The sequence below is a fragment of the Nycticebus coucang genome, chromosome 3 (assembly GCF_027406575.1).
Source record: "Nycticebus coucang isolate mNycCou1 chromosome 3, mNycCou1.pri, whole genome shotgun sequence".
Lineage (NCBI taxonomy): Eukaryota > Metazoa > Chordata > Mammalia > Primates > Lorisidae > Nycticebus > Nycticebus coucang.
In genome coordinates, this window is record NC_069782.1 from 132358273 (window position 1) to 132370412 (window position 12140).

Here is a 12140-nt window from a genome sequence, read left to right on the forward strand (position 1 = left end):
CTATCTTTTTTTTTTTTAATTAAATGGAAATTTTTAACAAGCAAGCTGGGATTTCAAAATCCTTTAATAAACACTGGTCAGATTTTAAAACCAGAAGCATAAAAATTTTAAGGTTTTTTAGGAGATACTGAGTCTCATCTCTTCAGAACAACGCCCCCAAAAGGTGTTTTTGTTTCTTTTGTTATCATAGGGGTAATAATAATTTAATGCTAATGCTAACCGTAGCTAACATTTTCAAAACTGACTATATTTGTTTCCTTCCCTTACCCCCCTCCAAAAAAATTATTGAAGAGTTACATGCAGAATTCCCAAATCTATTCTATAAAGTATGCGCTATATGGTAAAAAAAAAAAAAAAAAAGTGCTACACAGTCATACACACTAGCAGAGACAATAGCTGGTGTACTATCACAAAACCAGTAAGGCATAGTACCCATTGGTGTAAATTTGAGTTATGCTGAGAATGTAACATCTCTTACCTTATCCTCCCCCACCTCCTGTTTCCACATCTATTGCAAGTTAAAACTCATTTTAATAAAATTTCCAAAAACCAAAAATTACTTCTCAGTCTTAACCAAAGACCACTTAATTCAAACAGTATTTAATTAAATAAAATTCCAGTATAGCTAAGTAATTGGGGCAATAATATTGTCATTTATCCTTATAGGATTTAGCCCATATAAAATATTTTTAATTATTAATTTTTCAGAAGGATAATTTGCTAGATATGCCTGAACAAACAAGCCTTAGTCATTCTTACCTAGGGTCACACCTACATCAGCCATTTTCCCAATTAGAGTCAGGTAATTATGAAACAATGGAGTAACTGGTGATTAAAACCTATGTCTATGAGACAATTTGGATTGGAGCGCACAATTAATTTACTCAGAATTTTTAGTGGGGGAAAAAAACACAAAGGAAAAAAGTCTCAAATCCCAATTTGCCATCAAAAAGCCTGGCAAAATGAATAGTAGAAAATAGAATAGCAGAAAATAAAACACTACATTTTTGCCATGCTGTATTTATTCACAGGGCTGTACTTCTCAAGTATTCAAATGAAGTAACTTTATAGAAATTCCACCTACAAAAAAAAAAAAAAAAAAGAAATTCCACCTACAGAAATAAATGCTTTAAATATACTTTCTCTCAATGAGTTTAAGGTACTTCCCCAAAATAAGATGTATCTTTCCCCATTTGCTGACAAAAGTTACATAGCAAGAACAAACATCAGCTGAAGCCAGAATTTAGGTCTCCCTGAGTCTCATCCAAAAGTTTGTGGTAAAGGTATATACTACCGCTGCTAAAAATGAATTTCTAGATTACACAGGTCTTCAAAACTTAACCTTGGGTGTTGAAACATATATTTCACTCTCCAATTTCTTTCAACTAGTCCAAAATAAACTGTTCTAGTCACAGGTGGAAATGGACTTAGCAAAGAGTCCAAGTTCCACTCTGACAACACTATTTCATCAAGCTCTATATTAATCAGTAAGACCTACTAGCTATTGACATTTTCTCCTAAGCTTCCCAGATAATTGTTTCAGCAACATGAACTCCTAGGTCATTAAATTATCTGCTAGAGAACTATACAGTACAATTCTGCAAAAGCAGAATTGCAGCTGAACAGAGCATGAATGAATTTAAATGTTTTATTCTAAGTTTTCTTTAAGAATAAACATATTTGTTCTGACCTGGTAGCAAAAATTCCTGACACTTACAAAGGGCCACTATTCCTTTAAGAAAAATAAAAGGCAAAATTCCTTTCAATCAAACAGGCTCTTCAAAGCCAGCCTCAGACATTTGTAGGGAACAATACATGTCACCTCAGTCTGTGGAGCATTATGCTGCTCCACAGCTGCAAAGGCTCTAATTTCTTTTTTTTTTTTTTTTTTTTTTTGTGGAGACAGAGTCTCACTGTACCGCCCTCGGGTAGAGTGCCGTGGCGTCACACGGCTCACAGCAACCTCTAACTCTTGGGCTTACGCGATTCTCTTGCCTCAGCCTCCAGAGCAACTGGGACTACAGGCGCCCGCCACAACGCCCGGCTATTTTTTTGTTGCAGTTTGGCCGGGGCTGGGTTTGAACCCGCCACCCTCAGCATATGGGGCCGGCGCCCTACTCACTGAGCCACAGGCGCTGCCCGCAAAGGCTCTAATTTCAATTTCTCTCACAAAACTGTGGCAGGTAAACGAAACATATTTTCAAGCTCAACTCTTTTAACTGACTTACTTGGTTTCCAAAACCTAGGCAACAGATTCAGAGTAAACATAACCTCACACATTAACTGCTCATTTCTTCTCTAAGAAGGTCTTTGGGCCTTCCTTAACTTATTCAATATCCAAAGACAAAGGAAGAAGTTATTTCAAGGGCCAGAGTCCAAAAAAGAGGAATGCTTTAGCCACTATGACAGCACACAGTGTTCTCAGGTTATGTAACTAGACTATAAAGAGAACAACCAAAGCTTTGAAAGTTGAAGCTGCTAAAAGCATTTAAAGATATTCTTCACTCCATAATCTGCAAGGTAAAAACAGCTCTTCAAAAAATAAATGCATGTTGTAGATAAAAATTGTGGGTAGATACTGTTCATACAAGATAGAACCTATGTTAGAGGAGAAACTCCCTTTGGAATGAGCAGAGAACTTTCTGCAGGGAAGTTGAAATTCTCATGTACTTTTTTTTTTTTTTTTTGTAGAGACAGGGTCTCACTTTATGGCCCTTGGTAGAGTGCCGTGGCATCACACAGCTCACAGCAACCTCCAACTCCTGGGCTTCAGCGATTCTCTTGCCTCAGCCTCCCGAGTAGCTGGGACTACAGGCGCCCGCCACAACGCCCGGCTATTTCTTTGTTGCAGTTCGGCCGGGGCCGGGTTTGAACCCGCCACCCTGGGTATATGGGGCCGGCGCCTTACCAACTGAGCCACAGGCGCCGCCCTCTCATGCACTTTTTTTTTAAACTTTGCCACCAAGACACACATTTAGTAGTTCATAGATTTAGAAAACTAAAGGGCAAACCTCTACAGAGGTTCCAGCCTAGTAGAATGCTGCTGCCAAAATGAGAACTCACATGAGGCAGAGGCAGATGCAGGTGCAGTGTGTGTCACTCCAGTCTTGAAGGAGTTACACTGGCTCTCCTGTTAAAAAACAAAACACAGCAACAAAACAAAAACAAAAACAAAACAAAAGCTGATTTTAAAACTGTTGTGATGGCTGGAATAGAGAGATACCATTTGGAAATTGGTATTTACAGGAGTTACTACCATTTAGAAGCCTCTGACCATCACTGAAATTAGCCTACTTGGCCATTACAAAACATATCTTCAAGATATGCTTTAGTATAATGTATTATTTACTTTTCTGGCTCCGTTAGTCTCAAATACAAGCTGCATCTGATCCTGAAATGTTAAGACAAAAGACAAACAGAAAAATATATTTGTTTATTTTCTCTAGCACATTTCAGGCTAAGGAAGTCAATGCAGCTGGCAAATAGCGTTTATAATTGAACTATGGATTGTGAAACAGATGCAGTAAAGGATACAAAAGCAAATCAACTGTCTCATCTTGTGTTCGAGTGCCCAGTTAAGCTGAGTCTACCTATTCCTAACCACCTAACTGCAGGTACCTACCTAGTTCTTTACTCTGCCAACACCTAAATTTGTCATCCTGATACAGACTAGAATCAACTGCATGCTGCTAAAAATCTAACTAGATGTCTAAATATGGAATGAAAGAAAATTTCTAAATTTTTATTGTCAGTGGATATCTGTCCTGCTTAAGCACTCTATAAAGTGAAAAGAAACTACCCAGTCTAGTAAAATAACTGAGTTGAAGATACATACATCCTTTAAAGATACTGATACTTTTTAAGATATGCATTGTATTTAACTTTATAGGGAGTAATTTTCCTCAAAGACATTTAGGTTTTTGAAAACATGTGGCTGGACTCCTTTAACTCCTGGATTTTTCTGCAAAAAATGATACTAAATAAAAGAGCAGAAATGACCAAATGTAATGTCTAAAAGTTCTAAAACTAGTAGAAACTACCACCAACAGTCACTATGAGCAAAAAAAATGCAACCCAACCACCCAAGAATAATCATTCGCTTTTATGCTATAAATGTGATCAACAACAATGTTCTTTATCCAGATATTAGGCAATGTTGGGTCTCTTTGCCTATTAACTAGAAAAGGTAATAAATAATGCACATCTTTCATTGAGAAAATTTTAAATAAAATCTTTCCAATTATAAAGTGCCAGAAGACTTTCCTCACTTTTCAAAACTATTTGAAAAGCCTTACACATTAACAGTGTACACTCAAAAATTTTATCTCTAACCCAAGAGATCACAAATAATCTTTAAAAAATGCAAGTTTCATAAAAGTATCCCAATTTTAATTTACTTAAAATAAAAAAGCTAGATACCATGAAACAAAATAAAATGAACTTCCAAATGACTAGATACATAAATAAGTAAAATAAATAAGAGAAGTTTGAGAGACCACCAATTTGGTTTACTTCAAAGAAACATTAAATGGTAAGTAAGAGATTCATTTAAAAAAACTAGAAATATTAGAAGAATGTTTATTCTAAAGTAAAATGAAAAAAATTACTTAACTCATAAATATCCCCTTTGAGATATACTTGAAATCTTGTTTCACAACTGTTTCTAATTTAAGATAAACTGAAAATTGAGAACGTAACTTTTTAAAATCCTCTTTAACTAAAGCAGTGGTTCTCAACCTTCCTAATGCTGCGGCCCTTTAATACAGTTCCTGTGAGTCACGACCCACAGGTTGAGAACCGATAAACTAAAGGAACTACTTATAACACAAAAATAGAAATGGCTTATATATTTTTCGAAGAATAAAAATGGATCACAGCACTTAAATGCTTGTACTAAAGTTAGAGAAATTTAACAAATATTTGGACACTACTATGTACTAGATACTAGACGCTGAGAGTGAAAAATGAAATAACTTGTCATGTTAGCACTCTGGGAGGCCGATTACCTGAGCTCAGGAGTTTGAGACCAGCCAAAGCAAGAGCAAGACCCCCATCTCAAAAAATAGCTAGGCGTTGTGGCTGGCACCTATAGTCCCAGCTACTTGGGAAGCTGAGGCAAGAGGATTGCCTGAGCCAAAGAGTTTGATGTTGCTGTGAGCTATGATGCCATGGCATTCTACTGAGGGTGACAAAGTAAGGCTCTGTCTCAAAAAAACAAAAAAAGGAAATAACTCATGGTCTTTGACTTGAAGGTCAAAGCTGCTCATGGTGCATGGACAGGGATATGTAATTAGATATTTATAGTAAGTTTTAAGATCAGTAATATAATGTGACTAAGAAAGCATAAAGGGACAGAAAAGGGACCAATGAACTTGGTCTTAAAAACTATACATAATTTATTCAGGCTTATACAGATAACTCCTTTTTATAACCAGTGTATCAAGATACTATAAAGTTTACCTGACACATTCTCTGAAATTCAGATAATGTGAATTATCAGGGTCAGGCAAGTTGAGTTAATGTGTGAAGTGGGCTAAGCGAGGGTACACATCTTGCCTAGAGGAAGAAGTAGATACTGAACTATAGTTGATTCCTCTATAGGAACGAGAGCCAAATGTGATTAACAGCTAAACTAACAGCTAGGTGAGGTGGCTCATGCCTGTAATCCCAGCAGTCTGGGAGGCCGAGGCAGATAGATTGCCTGAGCTCACAAGATTAGCCTGAGCCACAGCAAGACCCCATCTCTAAACATAGCCAGAGTTGTGGTGGTTATGGTGGGCACCTGTAGTCTCAGCTGCTTGGAGGCTGAGGCAAGAGAATCTCTTGAGCCCAAGAGTCTGAGGTTGCAGTGAGCTATGATGCCACGGCACTCTACCAAGGTTGACAAAGTGAGACTCTGTCTCAAAAAAAAAAAGAAAAAGAAAAAGAAAAGAAACAATAGCTAACCTAGCCTTTTACTTGCAATCTCTCAATTTTAAAATACTGACCCAACTAAACAAATATGTACTCTTTGCATTAAACTTTATCTATAGTCTGAGGTGCATCCAAGGGTCAACAGTATGCACCTCTAATGTAACCCTCAAGTCACATACTGATTAGTACATAAGTTTCCTATCCTATTTAACTGAAATGTTTGGTTCTCTTCTTCAAAGAATCTTCCAAAGAAGTTAACAGAATTTAGGTATTTAATGAAATGGGAAATCCAGATGGCAATAAATTATTTCTTAAATAAACACAAAGTATCCTGGACAATGTCATTATTTTATTCATTATTTTATTTAACTTAAGGAAAAAATAAAAGTAGATGAAAAACTTGGGAAATAACCTTTATGTGGTCACTTGATTTGGACGCCTGTAATCATCTGGATCTGACTCCTTTACATGACTATCAAAACCAAATAAGTTTTCCCAATGACAGAAAAAAAACCCAACATCCTCATAATCTGCCTAGGTAACCAATTTGAAGTATTAGTGTTCCCTAACCCACAGGTTTTATTCATAAGGTTCCAGGGGTCCTCAAACTACCACCCGTGGGCTGCATGAGGCGGTGTGATATTTGTTCCCGTTTTATTTTTTTACTTCAAAATAAGATATGTGCAGTGTGCGTAGGAATTTGTTCATAGTTTTTTTGGGTTTTTTTTTTTTAACTATAGTCTGGCCCTCCAGCGGTCTGGGGGATAGTGAACTGGCCCCCTGTTTAAAAAGTTTGAGGACTCCCGGTTGCTACACAGGTTGATTCCATTATCATTTGTCCTTTCCTCAGTGGCCATTATCTCCATGATAAACATCCAGAGAAATGTGCAAGCAAAACATATAATGAATTAAAGGTAGTTACTGTGTTAGCACTATTTTGAAAAACAAGTTTAGCCATTTGAAAATAATCTACGACTCTAGCAAAAAGAAGATCTGTCTTAGTAACTTTACTGATACAATATTATTATATGACATTCACAAAAAATGTCTTACAATTGAATGCTTTTATGATTGGCAATGGAAAATAAAGATCACAAACAGTAGTAATTGATTACCCAACAGACTCACATACTTAACAGGGTATTTTAGTGTATATTAGTGTATTCTAAAAATGTATACACACACTATATATAAAATATATATAGCATATATTTTACATGTAATATAAACACATATCTAAAGATAATAGTCTTGAGGGTGGTTAGCTTACCTAATACAAAGGACTTTCATCACTAAGTAAGATAATGAACAGGACTATTATTTCTTTTTAAATTCTTTCCTAAGAACTTCCTAAATTTTTTTTTTTTTTTTTTGAGAAAGAGCCTCATTATGTCACCCTTGGTAGAGTGCTGAGGCATCACAGCTCACAGCAACCTCAAACTCTTGGGATTAAGTGATTCTCTTGCCACAGCCTCCCATGTAGCTGGGACTACAGGTGCTCGCCACAACGCCCCACTATTTTTTTTTGTTGCAATTGTCATTGTTGTTTAGCCGGCCTGGACCAGGCTCGAACCCCCCAGTCTTGGTGTTTGTGGCCGGTGCCTTACTCACTGAGCTATGGGCACCGAGCCCCTAAAGTTTCTTTTTGAGGAATGACCTCAAAAGTATCATTTGGTTATAGAAATAGTACTTCATTTCCTAAGGTTAAGTAGTGTAAAAAAAACCCGAAGTTAAGAAAAAGAAGTAATAACATCTAAAATAATGACTATACTACCTCAAATGGAAATGAAATGATGAAAAGACCTTAAAATTTAAATTTCCTTAAAAAAAGAAAAAAAAGCATCAAAACCAAGTAAGTATTCCCAATGACAGAAAAAAACCAGCATCCTCATAATCTGCCTAGGTAACCAACTTCAGGTATTAGTGTTTTATCGGCATTTTGTCAGTTACTGCTGCCTGATTTGGGGGTGTGTGTGTGTGGGGGTGGTGGTGATAAGGGTAGGACAGGTCTTGCTCTGCTGCCTGGGCTAGAATGCTGTGGTATCATCGTAGCTCACAGTAACCTCAAACTCTTGGGCTCAAGTGATCCTTTGGCCTCAGCCTCCTGAGTAGCTGGGAGACTGAGGCAGGAGGACTGTGTGCCACCACACCTAGCTAATTTTTCTACTTTTTGCAGAAACTGGGGCTCAGGCTGGTTTCTAACTCCTAGCCTCAAGCCATGCTCCCAGCTTGGCCTCTCAAAGTGTTAGGATTATGGGAATTAGCCACTGCACCTGGCTAATTTTTTTAATATCCCCAAAGCAGCTTTTATTTACCCACTGAATTCCAAAACATTTATTTTAGAAGTCTAGCATTTCATAATCACCCATCTCAATTGACATGGGCTGACACACATGGTGCTATCAGATACACAAGGACAATAGGCAAAGAGTTATAAAAAATAAATCCATGATTCTTAAACAATCACAACCAAAAAAAAAAAAAGTTGCAAGTATCAAAACTTTAGATGCATTGCATTGAAAAGGTGTGTGCATATCATAATTTAAAGACGCAAAACAAGGCACTACTGAAATCTCACGTTAACAGTTTATTATAAAGCTCATGGAAAAGAGCAAGCTGTCTCTCTGTATCAGCTTCCCTTAACAGTTTTCCACTAGCTGAAGAAAGAGGTGGGAAGGGTGAATTCATTTTTACATGCACAAGATATACTGCTTAACAAAACACTATCAGCTTGTTTTAAATGGATCTTTTAAATATCAACTGTAGCCTGTGTTGGCTAATTCTCCTAATCTTCCCCTGTTACTTTTACCTGGATTTCCCTAATCAACAGGCATAGTAAAATGCCTCATTCACTTCTCTGCACAATTCAAAAAGGGAGCTCCTGTGGGCTCAAAGCAACCATCAGCCCAGCAATGCCCATGAAGAGTTATCTGAAAATGCTTTCCAAGGGACAGGAGAGCAGATCTGAGTAGTTGTGCTGCCAATACAGATAGGTTTGGCATTAGATATTGAGTGATTGTGGCAAGGAAGAATTGGTGATGATGGGGTGGTGGGTGAAGGAAGGGCGAGGGACACAAAGGCTCTTCAGTTGCCTTCTCCTGCTTCTCCATCCTGCTGGCCGCTTGTCCAGAGGGTGAGGTTGTCTTGCAGCAACTGCATGATGAGTGTGGAGTCCTTATGGGAATCCTTGTTTAGTGTATCCAGCTCAGCTATGGCATCATCGAAGGCTTGTTTGGCTAAGAGGCAGGCTTGCTCAGGTGCATTCTAGATCTCATAGAACACAGAGAAGTTGAGGGCCAGGCCCAGCCGGATGGGATGTGTTGGCTCCATTTGCTCTTTGCTGATTTCAAAGGCTTCCTTGTAGGCAGCTTCAGAAGCTTCCACCACACTGTTTTTCTTCTCCCCAGAAGCCACCTCTGCCAAGTAGTGGTAGTAATCACCTTTCATTTTCAGGTAAAACACCTTGCTCTCGTACTGAAAATCACTGCAGTTCTTGATGAGGAATTTGTCAGCAGAGCCAGCACATCATTGCAAACTGTCTCCAGCTCCTTCTCAATCTTCTCCCGATAAGCTTTAACTTTCTCCAATTTCTTTTCATTTCCATCAGCCATGGTTTTCTGCTCAATGCTGCTAATGACCCTCCAGGAAGATCGCCTGGCACCAACCACATTCTTGTAGGCCACAGAGGGGAGATTTCGATCTTCTTTGGAAAGAGATTCATTCAACTCTGTCACCGCCTTCATGGCGGAGGCCATGTCGTCGTAGCGCTCAGCCTGCTCTGCCAGCCGCGCCCGCTGCAGGAGCTGCTCCCGGTCCCCCATGTCACTCGCGCCTCAGCCTTGCACCTCCGGTCGCCGCGGAGGCCGCCACCGCGCACGCGCACTGGCTCGTTGGCCGACCAGAAGCTACAAGCTCCAGGTAGTGCCGCCGCTCACGCCCTCTCGCTGGCTCGTCCCTGGCCTTGATTTTTTATTTTAATTTTATTAAGGATATTTTTACGCATACACATAAAAGCAGAGAGACGATAAAATGAGCTGCTTTAAACCCTTCACCCAAGCTTTAACTATTATCACTGTTAATCACTATTTTGGATTGTTTCGTCCATCTCCCTAATTTAATAATTTAACAAATCAGAAAGTTTCACAAAACTTCCACAAAATATTTTAAATAGCACAAGTGTATAAAAGTATCATACATCACAGAATTATTTTATTAACTAGTCAGGTATTCCTTTAATTACTGATTATATTACTGCTATGTTTAGACAGCCATGCAATACTAAAAGTCTTTTATAAAAAGTAAGTTATAGTAAGAGCCTTCCAAAGTAAGGATTGCTCAGAAATATTTTAACTATCCTATGACTAGCGATGAGAACCGTGTCTAACAACAGCACTGATTTTTTGTGTGATTGCACTATTTTGGTGGGCCAAAGAAAATAAAACTGTATACACGTAAGAAAAATTTTAAATTAGGGATGATTACAAAAAATAGCTTATTTTAAGAAGAAGCTTAGTTTAGTTAAACAAAGATGGTAGTATTTTTACTTAAGGATCACTGGATTTATTAAAGAATAAGCTGTCCCTCTCTAAAAGACAACTATCATAAAACAACAGAAATAAAAACTCTATTCTGAAATGAAAACAATCAAGCTGTATTATGACATGTGACTTATAAAATAATGCCTATTAAAAACTTACAAATCTAGGGCAGCGCCTATGGCTCAGAGAGTAGGGCCCCAGCCAACTGCAACAACAACAACAAAAAATACCTGGGCACTGTGGTGGGCGCCTGTAGTCCCAGCTACTCAGAAGGCTCAGGCAAGAGAATCACCTAAGCCCACGAGCTGGAAGTTGCTGTGAGCTGTGATGCTACAGCACTCTACTGAGGGTGACAAAGTGAAACTCTCTAAAAAAACAAACAAAAAAAAACCCTTATACATCTAAATGAGCTTTCACTCATTTAGAACAATCATTCCCAGAGACAATATATACTTCTAAAAGAATTCCTAAAATGTCTAAGAAATGACAGTAATATTGGAATAAGTTTTCCTTAATCAGGTGACTATATAAAGGATAATACCTACTTGGGAGTATATTTTTTATGGGCTTTGTTTTGTTTTGAGACAGAGTCTCACTATGTCACTCTTGGTAGAGTGCCGTAGTGTCACAGCTCACAGCAACCTCAAACTCTTGGGCTTAAGTGATTCCCTTGCCTTAGCCTCCCAAGTAGCTGAGACTACAGGTGTCTGCCACAACGCCCAGCTGTTTTTTGGTTGTAGCTGTCACTGTTGTTCAGCAGGCCTGAGCTGCGTTTGAACACACCAGCCCCAGTGTATGTGGCTGGTGCCCTAACCACTGAGGGACAGGTGCCAAGCCTTGTTTTGTTTTTTTTTTAATTAATTGAGACAGAGTCTCACTTTGTCACCCTTGGTAGAGTGCCATCGTGTCATGGCTCACAGCAACCCCAAACTCTTTGGCTCAAGCAATTCTCTTGCCTCACCCTCCCTAGTAGCTGGGACTACAGGTGTCCACCACAACGCTCAGCTATTCTTGTGTTGTTTAGCAGGCCCGGGCAGGGGGGCGGGGTTCAAACCCACCAGCCCCAGAGCATGTTGCTGGCACCTGAACCACTGAGCTATAGGGGCCCAGCCTGGGCTTTCTTTAATTTAAAAAAAAAAAAAAAAAATTAGTCTTCTGACTTAGTTTAGATGAATTTAACTTTGCAATTTACCTCAAATCCTTTTCTAAAAAAAAGACAAAGTATGAACCCTACATAAAAGTAGTCTTGCTTTTGGGAGGTAGGAGGATCACTAGAGCCCAGGAATTCAAGATTATGGTTAGCTAAAACTGGGCCACTGTACTTCAGCCTGAGCAACAGAGTGAGATCCTGTCTCTCCTTTAAAAAGGGGGGGAGGAGGGGAGAGGAAGAAGTCTGTATGGTTTATTAAATGTTTATTATGTTTATTACTTTATAGTCAAAACTATAAATAATGACTTTTAGCTATGCAAAACCATTCACCATAGGTTCTGTCAAGTTCAGTTTATTCTACTCAAATTGTTAATATACAACTCAATGGATCTAGTATGAATTTATCACATTTCATCTTTACAACTCTCCAAGGATGTGGAAAAATTGGAAGCTTTGTGAATTGCTGAAAGGAATACAAGATGTTGCAGCCTCTGTGGAAAACAGTATGGCAGTTCCTCAAAACCTAAACATGGAATTAA

The 12140-nt window shown here is 38.5% G+C and overlaps 1 protein-coding gene and 1 pseudogene across 9 annotated transcripts in view; both read right to left on the reverse strand.

Annotated features, from left to right (window-relative positions):
- Window positions 1-12140, reverse strand: part of NT5C2 (5'-nucleotidase, cytosolic II) — a 142587-nt gene that overhangs the window by 21795 nt on the left and 108652 nt on the right. The window contains exon 3 of one of the 8 annotated variants that reach the window (XM_053583055.1): window positions 3064-3130. The exons of 6 other annotated variants lie outside the window; for them this stretch is intronic. The gene's annotated coding sequence lies outside the window, so the exon portion shown is untranslated. Of the gene's footprint in view, window positions 1-3063; window positions 3131-12140 lie in introns of those variants that run through there. One more of the 8 variants, XM_053583059.1, reaches the window with a different exon arrangement.
- Window positions 8213-9750, reverse strand: LOC128580774 (14-3-3 protein eta-like; annotated as a pseudogene). Its single transcript, XR_008378744.1, has one exon. The product of XR_008378744.1 is annotated as a 14-3-3 protein eta-like (transcript).